This window comes from Sus scrofa, chromosome 13 (genome assembly GCF_054392235.1).
Source record: "Sus scrofa isolate SSC_HxYL_T2T_F1_AM1 chromosome 13, Sscrofa_HxYL_maternal_Yorkshire_Landrace_v2.0, whole genome shotgun sequence".
NCBI lineage: Eukaryota > Metazoa > Chordata > Mammalia > Artiodactyla > Suidae > Sus > Sus scrofa.
The window spans coordinates 96645963-96666101 of NC_139395.1; the positions used below are offsets into that span (position 1 = coordinate 96645963).

Here is a 20139-nt window from a genome sequence, read left to right on the forward strand (position 1 = left end):
GCCTGGTGTCTAGTTTCATGATGAAATAGGCTTTCATCTGCATTCTTAACTGGGAGGTGACACATCTGGCTGACGGAGGATGATGGATTGCTTGCTGCACCCCATCCCTGGATGGGTTCATGGCTTAGGTCTGGCTCTGGCCTTTCGTGAAGTCCCCACCACAGACACGCAGAGCACAGAGAGGGGAGTTGAATCTCACCTGTCTTGCCGCGCAACTGGTGGTCTTCTCAACAGAACTGGCCATGAAGAGAAGTCAAAGTAACTGTTTTCCGAACATCTGCCTGCCCCCAATCAAGTTCTTTATGTATACACACACCATCCCATTAAATCGTTTTTAGTGGGTCATGGCCTATTTCACAGATGAGGAAACTGGGGCTGTGAGAAGATAAATAGTTGCAGGGTCAGAACTGGAATTTGGACCCTAATCTGACTTCCAGGTTCCAATGTCTTTCTTGCCCCGGCATCTTCCCTCTGATTACCGTCAGCATTTTCAACACCTGAAATGCTCCCTGCTCTCCTTGCTTAGCCTCAGAGTAATGATCTGAACTTCTCTAGGTGTGGGCTTAAGGCAACATTTTACCGTGTGACCTAGGCCCCTCTGAGCCCCAGGTGCCCTCACTAGACGGTGGGGGCCCCTTCCATATCCAAGGAGCTGGAATGCCAGGTACAGGGTCTCCCCTGCTTGTTTGGAGGGTCCAGGGGAACTGTGCTTCTTGCTTTCTCAGAGGAGAGTCACTGTTGTCCCCTTGCTCTGCACCCCCAGCGCCCCCAGTAGAACCCTGGGTGGTGCCTCTCTCGATCTCAGGACATGCCCATCAGAGGACATGGGAAGGGCATCAGCCCCACTTGGGCCCCATGTTCTCCGCCTCCTGCAAGGAGGGGGAGAGCATAGCTAGCTGACTCAGTCCTGGTGTGTGGGGGGTGTCTTAACTGTACCCCTTTCTCTGGGCAGGCCCAAGGAGATGGACCTTGTGTGTGGCCTCCCTCCCCAGAGCTGGCTTCTTAGAACTCCTGTCCCAGGAGCTGGCCCCCAGTCCTCAGGCTAGCATCCCCACCTCACCAGGCAGAGTTCACCTGCACCCTTTTGCCTGTGCTGTGCCCCTTGCCCGGATGCTGTCCTCTCCGTCTCCACCTGCCTAAAGCTATCCTTGTTCAAGGCACAGAGAGATGCCAGCTTCCTTTGTAAAGTGTTCTTTAATGACTTCAGTCCATAGTGACAACTCTGCTCTGTGCTGCTGGAGCACACCTGGGTCGATGGAGGCTCCGTAGGACTGTATAGCTCGGAAGAGATGAAGGCACGGCCTCGTTCTTAGCCACCAACCCTCCAACGTCTTTCTCTGTAGCTCTTCCTTGTTGGACTCTGGCCCCTGCTTACCCCTCCTCCTCTGAACTCCACAACACTGCGAAGGCCCTGTAGGGCAGGGGAAAGTCTCTGAAGTCAGGCAAAAAGCCCGGTTTGAATCCTAGCTGTGCCACTCTGGGCTGCGGCCGCTTTGTGCTTTCCCTTTGGTGTCATCTGGAAGGTGCAGAGCGATGGCCATGCTGGAAGGGGCCAAGAGAACTCAGGGAACCTATCAGCCAGCAAGTCCAACACAGCCCCCAGGCAGGACTTTGCTGGATGGAGTTCACCAGGATTCCTTTCCTCTCCTAGATGATAACAGCCTGAGATAAGGCCCCAGGTAGACAGTGGCGCACAATAAAGTCTTAATGGTTTCTCCAATACTTTCTTTTGCAGTGTTTATTAAAAGCAACCTGAAGTACTCCAGGCTGAGAGTGGGAAACGTGGTGCTCCTTTGGCCTCTGAGGGGGCCCTTGCCTGGCCCTTCCCCCCCCCCACCCCTCTCCTGGCCTCCCTGTGCCCTGCCCCCATGCTGCCCAGGGGACTGCATTGGCCTATAAATCAAACCTGTCCCTGGAGACCTCTGACCCAAACCAGATGGCTGTACAACACCAGCACAGAGTAGGCTCAGCTTCCAACAATGCCTGACCCCTCCCTTGCCCGACCCAGGACCTTGGAGATTCTTTAGGCAGCTGCCCTGTCAATCATTACCAATTGGTGATCCAGGCACTGGCAGCAGCTGGGGGCCGTGACCTCTCAGAGACGCTTAGAGACTGTCTTGGAGACATTCCATTAAGCCATATAAAGATCTCTTAAGGGTTTTTGGTATCTACTTTCTGTAGCCTGAGCTGGTATGCTTTATGCCACTGTCTACCTCCTCCTCCAGGAAGCCTTCCTTGGCTGCAGCACCTCCTGGTGCTTCTATAGCATAGAGAGTCTAACTCTCCCAGGTACTCATTCATACACTGTTCACTGTTTACAGACATTCATTGTGCTTCCTCTGCCTATGCCCACAGGAAGCTTGGATATTGCCTTGCTACCAGGAGCTCCCCGAGACAACTATAGATAATTACAGGACAGGATGACCAGGAGACTCAGAGCACCATAATAACTCAGAAGGTGGGTGGATGCACTCTAACCTTGGAATCCAGGACAGCTTCTCAGAGGGGAGCACTTGAACTGCCTTGAAGGATGGTTTGGTGTTTGCCAATTAGAGGAGGGGAGAGTTTGCTTCAGACAGAGGAACAGCATGAGGCGGGTACTGGCTCAGAACATGAAGCAGCTTGAGTCAGGAGTCTGCAAATTGGAGCACCTGCTGGAAGCACACCTGGAGGATGCATGGGGATTAGAGGTATATCTGTAGGAATTAGGTTTCATTGTGTGTGACCCCAAATCTCTAAGAACATGGGCTTAACCATGTGTAGAGGTTCATTTCTCTCTCACTTAAGATAAGTCTAGGAACAGAAAATCCAAGGATATTGTGGGGCTTTCTGAGGTCATCAGTGCCCCAGGTTCCTTCTGCCTGCTGCTCTACCTCCCCAGCTTGTGATTTTCTTTCTCAAAGGTATCTCATGGTCCCAAATGGCTGCCAGACCTCCAGCCTCGGCACCCACATTCCAGGAAATAGGTGGAAGACCAGCTGAAGGGCACACTGTCTCTCTTAAAAGCAGTGTCTCAGAAATACCCTACTACGTTTAGCTGCATATAGCTGCTATACGTGTAGCTCAGTGGTTAAAATGTTATCACATACCACTCTTAGCTGCAGGGAAGCTGAGAGATGTAGTTCTGATCAATAGGTACTGACTAGAACATTGTTTTGCAGAGGATCCTGAGGCCTTTCCTTGCCTCTGTGAGAATGAACACTGCTCAATTAATGATGTCTCCCTTCATTGTGGGCATGGAGCCAACAGCATGCATCCCAGTGTTTGTCTTGCTAGTCTTCTGCCAGAAGGTCCTCTCCCCAGGGATTCCCAAGGTGTTTGGTGCAGTTCCTGCAGACAGAGCCAGGCACACGGCCAGCCACTCTCCACAGCCCTAGAGCTAAGCACAACTCTAGGTGAAGGGTTTCTTGGTGTCTCACAGTCTGATTTGGTTTCTGATCTACAGCCTCCTTAAGCATCCATTGCCCTTTAGCAAAGCCTAGAGTCTGCAGAATGGACTCTGCTGTTAGAGCGCGGACTGGGGGACAAGAAAGGAGTACAGTGTCACTAAGGTAGCTGCAGCCTCATCCCCCAGCGAGAGCTTTTCTAGAATAATACAGAAAATAATACAGTAAGGAAAAATCAGAAAGAACTGGAGGAAAGCTCTGAGCTATTTTATTTTCACAGCTGGAAATGCATTGTATTTCACACCTGCTGTGTGTCAAAGCCCTAGCTTCCTTTGCTGTGAAATGGGGTTCAAATGACCTGCCTTGAGGGGTTGTTGGAAGGATCACGTGAAGTACGGGAAGGCAAAGCAAGGAAAGAGACACAGAGGGTGGCCATTAGGAGCACAGGCTCTGGCCTCAGACTGCCTGGGTTCCAATTCTGGCTCTGCTGCTGGTTGCTGTGTGACCTTGCGTATGTTACTTAAATCTCTCTGTTCCTTAGTTTCCTTATCTGTGAAATAGGGATGATAATAATAGTAGCAACCTTGGAGGGTTATTGTACAGCTGATACATATCATAATATTCACGTAAAGGGCTCACACATCAAGCAAGTGGCTTGTGCGTATGAGAGGTCATGGCTCTGAAGAGCATGGTCTTTGGGACCAGGCAAGCCTGGGCTAGGATTCCAGCTATATTACTCCTCTGAACCCTAGTTTCCTCATTTGTATAACAAGGATAATATGACCTGCCTTGCAGGGTGAGGATTGGTGACAGAGTAACTGTAAAGTGACACGTAGGACACACTCAATAAGTCAGCACTGTGGTGACAGTTATAATAATGATACTGCATCCCAGGCTTTGTTATTAGTTCCTTTACCTTGTAAGAAGACTGGAGAGCTAGGTTGCTAGTGACATTCCTCCTGGAGAAAGTGAGGCATAGGAACTTGCCCAAAGTCACATAGCTGTTGAGAAATGCAGCTGAGATCTGACCTCCTGGGTCAGCTGACCAACAGCCTGTGCTGTCTTGCATGGGAACGTTGAGTCCTAAAGAGGGGCAGGTCCTGGGTTTAAAGGAGGAAGGGCTGGGAGTGGAAGTGGCCCAGAGCTTCAGGGACAGCTTTCCCTAAGGTGCCACGCGACACAGAGGACCAGGGCTTCTGAGGCCTTGTCGTCATATTTCCCCATGTAGGACCCTAACCCTCTCTGGGAGCACGTGCTTCCTGGGCCAGTCTTGAGGGAGGCCTGTCTTGGGGCTCTCACGGCAGGCAGTGTGGACAGTAGTGCTGGGGTGGGGCAGCAGGCACAGAGCTCACACCCTTGCAGAATTTAGATCCACAGGGAGGCAGTGGAAGCCACGGGAGGGGTGGAGGAGCCTGGTGAAATCCAGGTTTCCAGAGGATTCCCTGTTAGTTAGCAGAGGGAGGGATGGGGGGGGGGATTGTGGACAGGGGCCAGATAACTCAGAGAAGAGGGTGGGGGAAGCTGGTCATGAAGGGAGGTGGGTCCAGGAGGGAGGACCTAGCAGGAGGTGAAAATTCCAGGATGTCTGGTAGGGTCCCAGTAGTGTCAGGAACTGTGGTAGCTGCTTGACATCCCTGATCTTATTGGATCCTCAGATTGTCCTGGGAAGTGGGTGAGGAAGCAGAGGCTCCAGAAGTGAAGGGCTTGCCTGAGGTTGCCCAGCCAGAAGTGGCAGAGCTGGACCTGGGCCCGGAGCCGAGTGCCAAGCTGAATAGGCAGGGGGGAGGGGGATGGTGAGTATCTCCAGCTCCTTCTGGAGGGGTCCCTGCCTTGTCTGTGGTGGGGATGGGAGTGGTAGGTCACTTCTGCGCTTACAACTTTAAAGAATAGACTTTTCTTTAGGAAGCAAAAGTTTGATCGTGCTCAGTGAGCAAGAAAATGAAAGTGACCCTGGGGCAGAGATTTAAGGCCCTGTTGGCTGCTTAGGCAGCCCCATGTTTTATAGCTGGGATGGCTACGTCAGTGATAAATCAGCTCTGCATCATGGGGTAGGGGGCTGGCACACCGGGGTCTCCCTGCTCTCTGAGTTCCATCTGGACCTCAGACTCCTTCCTAAGCCTGGCTCAGAAGTGTACTGGTGGCTTCCCATCCCCTCCTCTAGATAGCAGACCTGACTGCAAGAGGAGGCATCACCCATGTAACATGGGGACACACAAAGAGGGACAAAGTTATATAGACTGTTAATCCACACATAAAAAATAACGCTGCAATGGAAGTTCCCTGGTCTAGTGGTTAGGAATATGCATTTTCACTGCTGTGGCCCAAGTTCAGTCCCTGGTCTGGGACCTGAGATCCCACATCAAGCTGCTGCACATCACAGCCAAAAAAATTTTTTAAATAATGCTGGAAGGCTGTACCCTAAGCAGGTAATCTAGGTGGCAGGAGAGGAGGTGAATTTCCTTCTTCTTCGTGTTTAATGTCCTTTCCAAATCAACACTCACAAAAGGATATAATTGGGCAAAACCTAAGTGTTCTCCGGCTGTCCCCATTTTCTAGTAGATTCCTATGGTACTCTCCCTCCCCTCAGCACCTCAGTAGTGGTGGGCAGTCCTGGGCCCCGTGCTTCTTGCTTTGGGGCTTCGGCATCTGTCCACTCTGCTCTCCCCTAAGCTGCAGGCCAACACTCAGCCGGATGCAGGTACAACCTAGACATACCCTTGAGGATACCCCTCAACCACTGGTGGAACAGGGGTCAATGGATAAGTATTCCCGGCACCCCAACCTCCACTGGGGTAGTTCTGAGACGCATTCTACAAGCTGCTTAGAGGGTCTGAGCTCAAGCACCAGTTAGTTGCCCCCAGCTGTGTCCTCATTAACACACCTTCTTTTGTCTTCCTCCTTTCTCTGTTTCAGTCTCCCCTCACCTTCACTTTTATTTCCTGAGATCATCTCCCCTCCAAATTACCTGCATCCAAAGCCTTGTGTCAGTGGAATCCCAACTAAGGCAGGCCCTCTCTGCCTTCTTTCTTGTAGAGCATCTAAGACATATTCTAGGCACACACAAGTGCGTCTGTATCCATATCCAAATACTGATTTCCAGATTCATATCTTGTCCCTTTATGGTTGTCTTATTCCATCTACTCAACACATTTACTGAGTAAACTAAAAAAAAAAAAAAAAAAATCCACCAATGGGACTATTCCACAACATTCTTCCTTCATGACTGGGTGAAAATACTGCAGGGGCTTTCCCAGGTCGGTGTACCTGGGACTCCTTCCTGGCTACCTCGATCCAGTTTATGGCAGCACCCCCTCCCCCAAGGATGGTACCAGCCCCAACTAGAGGTTACTAGTCCTCAAAAAGGGAAGTGTGTGACAAATCCTCGTCCTCATCCTGTGGGTTAGCAAGCGCTGTCCAAACCCTGGCTGAGCCTCCTCCACCTCCCCCAGCAGGCAGACCTAGCCTGGCCCTTGCAGCTGCAAAGATGAGCTCACGTAGTCTAGCCCATATGTCCAACAGGAGTGGAACAGTCTAGTAAGAGCCCCAGGTTCCCACAGACCTCAAAAGGAGACAGAGGGCACACAGGAGACACAGATATCCAATCAAGGAGAACTCTGCAGAGGAAGGGACTTCTGTCAAGTGGGATAGAACCTCAAGGAGCAAAGTAGGCCCTGGGCACTGCTAGAGCAAAGGTGTGGAGGTGTGAAAGAGGTGGTGGGGGGAGGACAGTGAGCGGATGAGGAGTTGCTAACAACTTACCCTGTCATTTTCCTGGCCTGCAGTGAATTCTTTTATCACAGACTTTCACAAGCAGGCTTGTGTCTGCCAGCAGCCTCAGGGCCAGGAACCAGGGGAGATGATGGATGCCCTTGGATAGAGCCCTTATCTTATTCTTCAGGGAATTTGTCAAAAGCCAGTTATCTTTGGAAAACCAATTTTCAGGGATTTCATAGAAACCTTTTCAGAATTTGTGGGTGTTGACAGCTCTGCCACTAATCAGCTCAGTGACCTTGGGAAAGTCACTTTAGAGCCTCTTTTTGTTTCTTTAAAGCGGCTAGTCAGATGCATGTAGATCTAGTGCAGGAGGGGTAGGGACATTCATGAACACTTGTCTTGGGTGATGCTGGCCACCCAGCCCTTTTTTCTGATCCTGCCACCTTTCCAGACTGCTTATAAATTAAGAGAAATAGTAGGCAGAACAATTCTCTTTCCAGCTGCCTCCCATATTGGGACTGTACATAGGGCCTGCCCAGAACTTAAACCCCAGTTCTACTGTGTGCCCCTGGGCAGGTAAGTAACTTGTAAAAAATTCATTCATTCTGTGCATATTGATTGAGCACCTATTGTGTGCCAGGCACCATTCCATGCACTGAGGATACAGAATAGCAGGGGCAACACAGATAAAAATTCCTGTCCTTATGAAGCTTACGTTTTAGTAGGTGGAGATAGACAATCAGCCAATAAATGAACAGTAGGCTGTTAGCTAGTGATAAGTGCTTTGGAGAAAAGTAAAGTAGGGAAGGGAATAGAGTGTGTTGGCGGAAGCTGGAGTTTGTAATTTTAAGTAAGGTGGTTGAGGAAGGCCTTGTTGAGAAAGTGGCGTTTGACAAAGAACTTGACCCAGGAAAGGGAATAAGACAGGTGGGTATATCTGGGAAGGGCTGTCCAGGCAGAAGAAAGAGCCAAGTGCCCAGGCCCTGAATCATGTGGTCACACATGCTAGAAGTGAAAGGTGAAGGGAAGAGGAGTGGGATGAGGCCAGAGGGGAACCAGGCAGGGTAGGGAGGAGACAGAGCAAGTGTGATGTCCGGCTTTCTCCCAAGTGAGATGGGAAGTCACTACAGACTTTGGGGAAGAGGAGCGACATAATTTGCCTTAAGTTTTAGCATGGTCACTTTGACTGCGATCTTGGGAATAAATTATAGGGGTGCCAGGGCAGAAAGAGGGAGGCCAATTAGGGGGTTGTTTCAGTACAGATGAGAGATGCTGGTGGCTTGGATAAGGATGGTAGCAGGGGGGTGATGGGTGGGGATGTTGGATGTATTCTGAAAGTGAGGCCAACAGGATTTTCTATGGGGGGTGAGAGAAGGGAAGAGCCAAGGGGTCAAAGGTTTGGGTCCCAGGCTGGTGGGAGGATGGAGGTGCCTTAACCGTGATGGGCAGGACTTCAGGTTGCAGACGACGGTCAGGAGCTTGACTTAGGACATGTGAGGGTTGAGATGCCCATTGGGCATCCGAGAGAAGCAGCTGCTTGGCAGTTGGCCATAATGTGCGCAGAAGAGGTCCAGCATGTAGATGGTTTTTATAACCATGACACAGTATGAAATCCCCTGGGGAATAGATACAGCTACTGAAGGGAAGAGGTTTCAGAACAGGACCAACCCTGGGGCACTGTAATGCATAGAAACCAAGCTTCAGTTTCCCGTTTTGTAAAAGAGGGATAAAAACTACCATGTCCCAGGGACTGTTGTGGAGGTTATGTGTGGTGGTACCTGTTGAGCCTTTAATAATAGATGTCATGGAGTAAGTGTACCATAAACAAGAGTTGTTATTTATTTATTTATTTATTTTGGTCTTTTGTTTGTTTGTTTGTTTTTCCAGGGCTGCACTCCCAGCATATGGAGGTTCCCAGGCTAGGGGTCCAATTGGAGCTGTAGCCTCTGGCCTGCGCCAGAGCCACAGCAACGCTAGATCCGAGCCGCATCTGTGACCCACACCACAGCTCACAGCAACGCCGGATCCTTAACCCACTGAGCAAGGTCAGGGATCGAACCTGCAACCTCATGGTTCCTAGTCGGATTTGTTAACCACTGAGCCACAACGGGAACTCCAAGAGTTGTTATTAATGATGTACATTATTATCTCAGTAAGCATAATGCCTCTTATTTACAAATGCTTTTCAACTTTCAGATTTGCTTTCTATTATTTTTGGTCCTCCAAAATGTCTTAAACAGTAAGATAGGACATACTTTTCCCCATTTGGCAAGTGAGAAACCTGGGGTTCAGAGAGGTTAAGGGAGGTGCCTGGCTTTCTACCACATGTTAGTGACAGAGCCAGGGCTGGAGTGCAGACCCCAGGCTCCTGCTTCTCTGATCTTTCTGCCATAGCCTGTAAATGCTGACAAATGTCATAATTGAGCAGAGCAGGTGCTGCTTGCCCACGAGAATGTGGACACCAGCTCTGCTGGAGACAAGCCCCAGTGGCAATGCCAGGGGCCCAGGTTCATGCTGAAAAGCCAGGGGACACAGGGCAGGGCATCTTCCTTTTGTTGGATGACTTCCTTTTTAAAAGCAGATGCGGAAGTAGAGCTCACGAGCATCCTACCTCACTCAACAAAACAAGCATTCGCCAGAGCCAGCCCACCCGGCTGCTGCTTGGCGTAAGAGTCAGTTTATCATTCAACCCAGCAGGAAACAAACTTTGAAAGAAGTCATGAACCCAGAGTTAGCAGCATGGGGATGGGGAGCCTGGGTTGGCTTTGAGTCAAGCGGAGCAGAGTTCACATCTCAGCTGTCCTTATTCCCAGCGGGAAACCTGGTGTAGGTTATTTCACTTCTTGGAGTTTGAGCTTCTTTTCCTGCAAAGTGCGAGGGGTAATCCTTGATTCTCGGCATCACTCATGGACTAGAAATAACATAGGCAAAGTGAGCGGCACCCAACAAGAATTGATGAATAGTAGATGATATCATTATTATCAAACAAAAGGAAGACTTCCAGGGTGAAATCAATCTACATTCAGCCAAGCCCTGTTCCCTCACTAACCATATATTCCGTTCTTGACCATCAACAGACGGTCAGTCACGGAGGGTTGATTAGGACCTATGGCATTGAAGGCCTTCATCATTAATACAGTTAGCACCTCTGTGTGTCCCTGTGCTCCAGGAGGCTTCAGGCTGGGACACACAGCTAAACTCCCCTGGAGAAGCTCAGGAGATCCGGGCCTTGCTCAGGTAGCTCCTGGCTTTGCTGTGCACTGCCCACGAATTGGTCCCCTGGAGGAATGGCTGGTATGGGGCCCTGTCTCCTGCCATGGGGTTCAAAGCATCTCCAAGAGCTTCCGAAACTTGCTAACTACTCCAAGTGAGCGTCCAGCCCTCAGCTCCTTGGAACAAGAAGAGCACAGAGAAAAACAGGCTGGGTAAGGAGCCTAGCACTGACCCAAAGCAGGGAGAGAGAGCAGGCCCTGCCCCCTCCACTGGAAGGAAGCCCCTCCTGTGTGCCAGTGTACCCTTGTTATCTGATTGACTCCATCCCTGCTCCACTGCAGGGAGGGGCTGCTCTTGCTGTTTTAAGAGGCCCAGAGAAGTAAAGCAACTTGCCCAAGATCACACAGCTATTTCCAGGACAGTCTGATGCTTGGGCTTGGGCTCTTTCTCCTCTGCCTCCCTCCCTCGGCCCTGCTCAGAGGGGGTTGTAGGCCGCACTGTGGCTCTGTGCAGGTGGGCGGTGGTGGGTCTGAGCCTGGCCTGCCTAGAGATGAAAGGTGCCAGGATCTCCACTTAGGGAGGGAAGAGGAGGTGAGAAGTAGAACAACCTCAGTGTTGTGGGAACATTTGCAGAGGTCATGTGGGGAGATGAAGCTGTTCCTTTTCATAATCGAGTCTGTAGGGAGAAATCAGGGCTTCTTGGAACTTAAACCTAAAAGTGCCAGTTGGTCATAATAACAACAACAATAGTAAAATATGTAGTAATGCCATATATTGTGGTAAGCACTTTTTATATTGTAAAATATTCCCAGCAAATCTGCCAAGCAGATGTTACTTCCTTTCCTACTTTGTAGATGAGGCAAATGGGGCTCAGAGAGGTCACTTAACTTGCCCAAGGTCACCCAGCTAATAAGTAGCAGAGCCAGGATCCAAACCAGAGTCTGCCTCATTCCAAAAACATGCTTATTCTGCTATGCTGAGGTGTAATTTAGTTCGTCAGAAAGTTTGTTCTTAGGTGGCAAAGAGGAGGCCCAGAGAAGTTAAGCTGGGCTCGAGGCCACAGTGGATTAGTCACAGCTGGGGAAACTTCCGGATCTCCAGAGCCACCTTGCCACCCTGCAGTGCTGGAGAAGAGCTGTATGCCAGCTGCCAGACCTGGCTGTGCCCTCCCCTCCACCTCCTCCCACACACATTTATCACACATGTATACATTTTTATGAGCAGCTCAACCTCTGCAAGAGGCTCAGACCAGAAGCCAAGCATCCTCCTTACCAGCTGGGTTTAAAGACCCCTGAGCTGTCCAGAGCCTGAGCCACACCTTGCTGAACTCTGGCCAAACAGCCCCCTCCCCCCATATCACATAAATCTTCTGTGTGACCTTGGGCAAGTAATTGCCATGTACTGGGCCTCAGTTTTCTCTTCTGGGAAGTGGGGACTCACGGCACCTTCCTCCTGGGATGTCAGGGGGCTTCCTTGTGGTGGCGTCTATCAAAAAGGAAGCCAGGTATCCAGCATGCTGCTTAGCATTTAACAAATGCTGCCCTGGCCTGGCCTGGTTCCCTTTAGTTACTGGTAGCTGAGTGTGTTCACACTGTTTCTAGAACAGTATTTGCAGGGGGGCAGTTGGAGTCCAGTAGTCACCCTCTGCACCTGACACAGCTTGTGTCCATGTTCCTCGTCCTCCTCTGGCTCCCACCGGCAGCCCCTCTTCTCCCTCCTGGCCTATCCATGCTGACTGGGCACTGTCTACCCCTCCTTCCACTGCGCTGCTGCACAGAGTGGGTGCTTGGGAACTTGGTGAATCGTGGAATTCGTGCTCCAGCCCTGTGCAGGTCTGTGCTGGCCACAGTTGCCTTGGGAGCTGGCTTGTGCCACCCACTGCCCTGGAGCAGCCCGCAGGCACCGTGTGGAGGTAGGGTGGGGACACCCCTATTCCCTCGCTCCTCGGGTGGGGGTCACGCTGGGGTTACATCTCTGGTGCTCACTGCAGTAGCTGGAGTAGTAACACACCCTTTCTAGTGTCACCTCTGCCCTCTTGCTTGTGACTCTCTCATCCCTGACCCTACACTTTTTCTCTGCAGCTGCACTTTCCCTCTCAGAGAAAATGAGGGATTTAGCAGTGGTCTCATGGGCCACCAGGGAAGTATTTTGTGAGAAAGTGTATTGAATAAAGTCTTGACTATCTAGCTATATATTCTGCTACCCAATCCAACAGGGTGTGACTAGCCTGTTCCACTTGAAGAATGCTCACGGCCCCTCCCTTGGGCCTGGCTAGAGACAGCAGTGGGGAAGGGAGGCCCTGGCAGGTGGGGCCCTAGCACAGAACTGATGCTAGGTGTGAGGGCAATGCCGCAGCCCCCTGCAGCCCCCCAGGAGAGGCCGGCTCTGCGGCCGAGACTGCGGAGGGCATGTTCAGGAAGGGATTTCCGGGCTACTCTGAGGCGGAAAATTTGAGACTGTAAGCTCCTCAACAGCTGTGTCCTCTGTATTGTTTGGGCCGCTGCCTGGAGCGCCATGGCTACGGGATGAATACAAATGCATAATGGAAGAGGCTGTCCTGGGGCTCAGAACAGACTTACTCATTCCTTGCTCCCCCACCTGCTCCCTTCCCAGCTCCCCTGAGACTTTGCTGGGACTTGATGTTGTCAAAACTCATATAAATCCTAATGTCATCTGGCTCTGTTGACTGCAGGGCCCCAGACGTCAGGAGAAAGGAGGGAATTTTCACTTTTCTCTGGGAGGGGAATGGAGGGGGAGGGCCCATGCCTACCGGAGCTTCCTAGGAAGCAGCTGGGACCTGGAATGCTGGGATGGCTCAGGACGCTTGGTGCCCTTTGTCCCTGGAACATTTTAGGTAATCTGCCTCAGTGCCTTCTGCCTAGGCTGGGCTGGGGGGTAACCAGGGTGGAGCTGGCACCATGGGTAGAACTCTCCCAAGATGAGAAGGGACGTGGCATTGTTAGAGATCTTGGGTTTAAACTGGTGGGCAGCCAGGAGACCCTTGCAGGCAAGTCTGGGCTGCATCTGTGCCTAGATTTGGGAAGCTATAAGACGAGCATAGAGTGGAAAGAAAAAAGGCTCAAAATAAGAAAATTGGAGGTGTCTTCTGCCTTAGCCAGAAGCTTCTTATGTGCTTTCCTCTGCAAAAAGGAAACCTGGGAAGTGATGACCACCTAGGGCCAGAGATGGGAACAGCTGAATAGGTTAATAAGGCAACAAGTGAGTTTGGTGACGAAAGATGGTATGCATAGTCAGGGCCTCTCCAACACAAGTTATAGTGGGATCATCTCCTTTCATTTGGACCTCATACTTCTTTTGATGTGGTCTCTGTTAGTCTTAGCTAACTGAGCAGGCATCTCTCATTGTCCAGTCTCAGGGAGCTTGGGACTCTCTTTTGCAGAATGTTATGTCGCAGAATAATATTGTCACAGAATAATATGTCCTTCCAGCTGGGTTTATTTCCAAGGCCAAGAAGCAGGACTTCATAGGAATCCCTGATGGGTTCCATCTTATTGAACTATGCCAAGTTTCCTAGATTATGGAGGTCATTGGGTTTCTAATTCCATACTCTCTGTTATCTGTCTTTTCCAGATTATGTGTGTGGTGACACCATAACAAACATGTTATAATGTACAACATCCAACATTAAATATAATGAAGATGTAACTGTCAGTTGAGTTGTCCTGTGTTGCACTTGACTTTTGACACGATCTCCTTTGGGGGGGGGGGTAGATTTAACTAAACATGTATTCATTTTAATTTTGAAGATTTCTTTCAGTAGCTTTTGAAACAACAAATTCATCCCAGGTTTGAAACATTTTTTCTTTTTCTTTTTTGTCTTTTCTAGGGCCGCTCCCTCGGTGTGTGGAGGTTCCCAGGCTAGGGGTCTAATCTGAGCTGTAGCTGCTGGCCTACGTCACAGCAACAGCAACGCCAGATCCCAGCCACGTCTGCAACCTACATCACAGCTCACAGGAGTGCCAGATCCTCAACGCACTGAGTGAGGCCAGGGATTGAACCCGCAACCTCATAGTTCCTAGTTGGATTCGTTAACCACTGAGCCACTACGGGAACTCCTGAAACATTTTTTTTTTAAGGTCCTTGAACAGTTTGTGGTCCAGAGCCTTGTAGCTGAAGTGGCCCCTGGTTTTTTCCCCTCTCTCCTGGTCAGCTGCATCAGCTGGCTAACTTTCCTGTCTCTGGGTCCCCTGTCCTCAACCTGATATCTTTGGTATATGGCTTCCAGATTCATCATTCTGCAATTTCTTTTCTTTTTGTTCCATTCTTTCTTGAAAGTCTGTGTTGGTGGCCAGAACCAGGCCAGACCACTCAGCCTGCATGGGGGCCCTCCATCACTAACCCCAAACCCCCAGGTGACCCAGTGACCCTCTGCCCTAATGTAGGCCATCCTTCAGGTCAGGCCAGGGCCTTTGTTTGCCCCCGGGCCCTCCAGGCTGATCCATCCAACTCCACCACTGCTGCTGGCCTTACCCACCCTGAGAAAGGGAAGTGTTTCAGCAATACAAGCCTGGGCCCATGACAAAGGCTCTTAAACCAGAGAGACCATGTTTCTGAGGCTGCCTACGTTTCTCTCTGAAGACTCATATTTCCCAAAGCCTTGATCCTTTCTCAGGAACATCTCCTAAGGCTTTCCCACTTGGACTCTCCGCTTGTCTGCCTTGAAGGAGGGAGACTGGCCTCCTTCTGTTAGATGAGGAGGGAGGGGCCAGGGACCTGCTGCAGCTGTATTAGGGATTAAGGACCAGATGGGGTGCTTGGGTGTGGCTCATGCCACAGGACACGAGGCTAGGGGGCCTCCAATTGGTTGGCAAAGTGATATTCAATATTATCAATATTATTATTTTAAAATAATTTTAAAATAAAAATAAGAATACATAATTGATAGTTAATAGTGACTTTTCAGTGAAGATCTACTGCCCTTGAGACCCTTTTCTGAGCACTTTACATACTTTACCCCACTGCGTTCTCACAGGAAACAAACACAGACTCAGAGCAGATGCCACAGGCGTCCAAGGCCACACAGGCTTGCCCCAGTCTGTCTGGCTCTCCAACCCATGCCCTTCCTTCTCCACCAGACCACCTTCTTACAAGCAGCAGCTTTTTGCCGATTCTTGGAGAACTGCAGCATTCCATCGATCCATCTGTCTAGACCTTCACCAGGACCACCTGGTTTTAATTACCGTGACGCTGTGATTAAAAATCTTTAATAGCCAGTAGGACTGCTCCTGCCTCATTACTCTTTATTTTAGTATTTTTTCTGTCTCTTCTTTTGTGTTTACTTTTCCAGATAAACCTCAGTTAATCATTTTGGTAAGGTTCCCCCAAATCCTGTAGGTATTTTAATTGAGATCATACTGCATTTATAGATTATTTTAGGGGATAATTGGTGTTTTTGAGTTATTGAGTACTCCACTGCAAGCATAAAATATGTCTTTCCATTTACTTAGGTTTTCTGTTATGTCCTTTAGTATGATTTAAATTTTTACTCTTAGAAGTCTTACACATATCTTGTTGTGTTTACCCGTAGTTCATCTTTTTGCTCTTATTATGGAAAGAATCCTATCTTCCATTCTATTTCCCGGCTTGTTATATGTCTAGTGGGAAGCCATTGATTTTTGATTACCAGTGATTTTCTGCCTCACTGAATTCTTATTTCTCTAGTAGTTTCTCTTTTGATTCTGTTGCGTATTCTAGGCATACAAGCATATTGTCGGTAGCTAATGACAGTTTTGCTTTCTTTCTTGTATATAATTATTCGGCCAGTACTTCTAGACCAGTGCTAAGTAGCAGTAGTGGCAGTGAGATGATACAATTAATTGTTAATGACTAAATAATATATTACCACCATTTGGTTATATCATTATCTAATTAACCATCCTCACTTTTGTACATTTAGGGTGTATCCAATTTTTCCCTTTTATAAATAACATTTCAGCGAATCCTTTGCTCATACTTGCTATCTTTTTTTATTTATATCAGCATGGTAGATTGCTAGGACTAAAAATCATGCCTCAAGGAATATGAACTGTTTTTGAGATTGCTGATGGTGAATGCCAATTGATTTTCTAGACAAGGATTTCCTAATTAATTAAACTAAGGTGTATATTTTAGAGCTTCAAGCTTTTGGTTGCTGCGTTGCAGAATCTTAGGACTGGGGAACCATTTCCTTAGAGGGGATTTGTGTTAAGTGAGCTTGGTTGTTAGTCTTGTTGGGAAGCGATTTTATTGTGAACTGAGATTGAGTTAAGAACAAGAGGTTGGGACATCAGAATGGGCTGGTGCTGAGGCTGGCCAGCCTCTTGGGGCCTCCTGACTTGAAGTCCAAAAAGGCCTGTGTTTACCCTCTGAGAATCCCCTCTGTTAGGGGCTGTTGTAAACTGTGCAGCCGCCACACATGTGCTCCAGGATCGTCTTGCCTGGCCTTGCCCTGGCCTGAGAAGGCACATGTCTGTGACAGTGGTTGTTAACCCCACAGCAGCCGTGCAGCCCCCGCTCTGGTTCCCAGCACCAACCGCCCTCCCCCTGCTTCTGCCTGTTGCACAAAAGTCTCACTTTCTTTCATGGCTCTTTAGTGGTGTCTTTGCGGCTCTCGTCAACCCAGCTATGCTGTAGTCAGCTGCTAGGCTGCATCGTTTTCTTCTCTGTCCCCCTGGACTTTCCTTGCATAAAGTAAACTGAGCCTTATGGGTCGAATTGGGTCCCCCTAAAATTCCTGGGATGAAATCCTAACCCCCCGTACCTCAGATGTGCCCGCACTTGGAAATAAGATATGATGTAGTAAGATGAGGTCAGGAGAGTGGGTCCTAATCTAATAGGCCTGGTGTCCTTATAAAAAGGGAATTTGGACAGAGACACAGACCCTGGGAGAACGCCAGAGAACATGAAGGCAGATGTGAGAGATGTGTCTCCAAGCCAAGGACCACCGAAGATCGCCTGCAAACCACCAGGGGAGAGGCCTGAAACAGGCCTTTCCAACCCTGCTGACACCCAGGTCTTGGACTTCCAGCCTCCAGAACTGAGAGACAGTGCATTTCTGTGGCGTAAGCCACCCAGTGTGTGGCACTCTGCTACCGCAGCCCTGACAAACTGATATGGAGGGTAAAGGCTCCTTTGCTCAACAGAGGTCCCCATGTGCTCAGGAATGCTGTGTCAGGATGGGACATGAAGGGCACAGAGCCTGTACAGGGGACATCCTGGCTCTCAGGACTTGGCTGCCCTGGTTATGAGGCTGGAGCCTAGAACGAGAAGGCGAAGGTACCCTTGATACCCAGAGAGTTAATCATCAGGTAGCTCTCTTGGCAGTGCTTGTTGCATGAACCTGACAAGGAGTCCCTGTGAAGAGGTCAGAAGCCCCCATTTTCAGGGCCCAAGCTGCTCCTCTGGTGGTGGAGATCCATAGTGACCACGTGGGGACTGTAACTGCAAGGAGACAGAGGATGGGCTTCATGACACCTGCAGCTCTGCAGGTGCAGAAGGACAGGAGAGGTGAGTGGGGCTGGCCATTAAATGTGCCCCCAGATTGGCCAAGGCCAGCAGTGGAGGAGGGCTTGTGGAGAAGGACGGGGGACCTTGGAGCCCAACTACCGTACCCTTGGAGATCACCGCAAGCCCCCACAGGCTGGCCCTGCATGTCCTAATAGCCTGGCCTGAGTGGTCCAAGGGCCTTCCTTCCCTTCCCTCCTGGCCACTGAAGACCCCCAGGCTGGGAGGCTGGGGGAGACCTGGCTAAAGACTCAGGAAGCAGACCTAATGGGACCGGAAACTGGGAACCTTGTTTGCATGGCAGCACTTGATCTTCAGCTCAAAGAATGCTTGCCCAGGGGCCCCCGCCCACACCTCACTCTGCAACTGAGGCAGACTTCAGAGTCTAGCTGCCAGGGGTAAAGCCCAGCTCTGCCACAGCGAGTTCTGCAACCTTGGCTGAGTTACTCAACCTCTCTGAATCTCCATCTTCTCATCTGCGAAATGGACATAATTCCTACCTTTCAAAGTTCTCTTGAGGATTAAATAATGCAGTAGGAGTGATCACTGCCAGCTAGGTCTTATTACCACCTGCATGATATCCTCCAGATGACAGACATCTAGGTTTTTTCCACCTTTCCTCCTTCCTTAAGCTGAATAACAGACAGCGCACTAAATATGAGATGCATTGATGACACATGCCATCTTAAATTAATCATAGCAGGTTCCGCACTATTCATTTCCACCCACTAGCCCTTGCTCACCAGAGACTTTTGAGGATTTCCCAAAAGCATTTTAGAGGGAGGCTTGTAAATCCCCTGAGCTTCGTTGCAGGCAGTGCTCCCATTCAAGGGCCTTTCCCTTTGTGATTCTCTTGCCACACATCTATTGCCTTTTCCGTTGTGCAGAGGAGGGCCTCAGAATATAAATTCTATGAAATTCTAATTTATTTGTTTGGACTTTCATTGATTTATTCATTCCTTCATCAAAGAGCATGAATTACTTAGGTAAGAAAGGTGCATCCAGGCAGAAAGAACAAGAAATTAGAGTTATGGGAGGGCTTGGGGCCTGGGGGCAGCTTGGCATGGCTGGAGTTGGAATGAAGGGTATGGTGATTAATAGTTAAGTATTTATTGACTATGAACTCTGCCAGGCCCTGTGCTAGGCACTGAAGATAAGGCCATAAACACGGCAGCCGGGGGCCCCACTCCATGGAACTTATAACTCAGCGGGAAGATGTGTCACAGCCAAGTACAGAGATTATCCTGTGCTTACTGTGGTGGCATAGTGGGGAAGCAGAGGGTGCTGAGAGAGTATGTGATGGGCCTGGTCTGTCTTAGGAGCCAGAGATGGCCAATCTTGGGGACCTGTAAGCTCAGAGGAGGAATTAACTAGTAAAGTGTCCACCTTGGGGCAGGAGTGAAGAAAAGGGTATTCCAGGAGGGAGGAACAGCATGTGCCAAGGCCCTGAGGCAGGAAGGAGCCTGGTACAGTTTAGGAATGGAGCTAGCATGTGGCATGCATGGAGCATGGCAGGAAACAAAGCTGGGGATAGGGCAGGTGGGGTCTCATAAAGGTAAAAAGAAGCAAGCAGGAAAGAAAGCTTTGTGTGTGTAAGAATTTTGAGTGAGGATAATTTGGGGTGTGGGCAAGATCACAAGCTCAGTAACAGTGCCTAAGGCCAGGTGGCCAGGTGGCACCTTCCAGGTGCCTCGTGGTCAAAGTGACTTTACAGGGAAATCATCATTGCCAATGAGGAGCACAACTGTCTGGCCGAGCTCGTCAACCTCAGGGTAGCCCAGCCATCCACCTGTGGGAGAGAGGTCACCCCTCTGCCCCCACCTCCCTTCTGGGCTCCTCCTTCCTCCTCCTAAGCCCTTTCTTCCCTCTGTCCCTGGATCCTGACAGTGCAGTGTGGGCTCTGCACTCAGCTTGACCTTTGTCAACCCCTCTATCCCAGGCCTTAAAAGAGGATTTACTGCAGCACAAACCAGCTTTGGTAACTTAGAAGAAACCAAATGGTTCCTGAGTGGTCATGCCTGTCCTGTATGCTGAATAAAGTTGTTGGACATCTCTATTTTTCCCAAGAACCAGAAAGCAGGTGTAACGATTTTTTGCACCAAATTCTATAAATCCTTCTGTGTCCTGAAGGTGCATTCTCTGGAGACCTGGCACCACAGTCCCTGGGAGCCGGTACTGAGGCTGAGCAGGCTGCACCTGCAGGCCCAGCCACTCTTTCTGGATGCAGTTGATTCCAAAGTAAGAGCTGACAACAGAGCTCTGGAATGAGCCATGTCCAGGTCACACTTGGCCTCAAGCACATCAGCCACGTTGTTTCTGAACT

The 20139-nt window shown here is 49.8% G+C and overlaps 1 protein-coding gene across 7 annotated transcripts in view; it reads left to right on the plus strand.

Annotated features, from left to right (window-relative positions):
* Positions 1 to 20139, plus strand: part of SPSB4 (splA/ryanodine receptor domain and SOCS box containing 4) — a 77574-nt gene that overhangs the window by 30744 nt on the left and 26691 nt on the right. For 3 of the 7 annotated variants that reach the window (XR_014824038.1, XR_014824037.1, XR_014824039.1), the window contains one exon: positions 2356 to 2458. The exons of the other annotated variants lie outside the window; for them this stretch is intronic. The gene's annotated coding sequence lies outside the window, so the exon portion shown is untranslated. The remainder of the gene's footprint in view (positions 1 to 2355; positions 2459 to 20139) is intronic. 7 annotated transcript variants of the gene reach the window in all.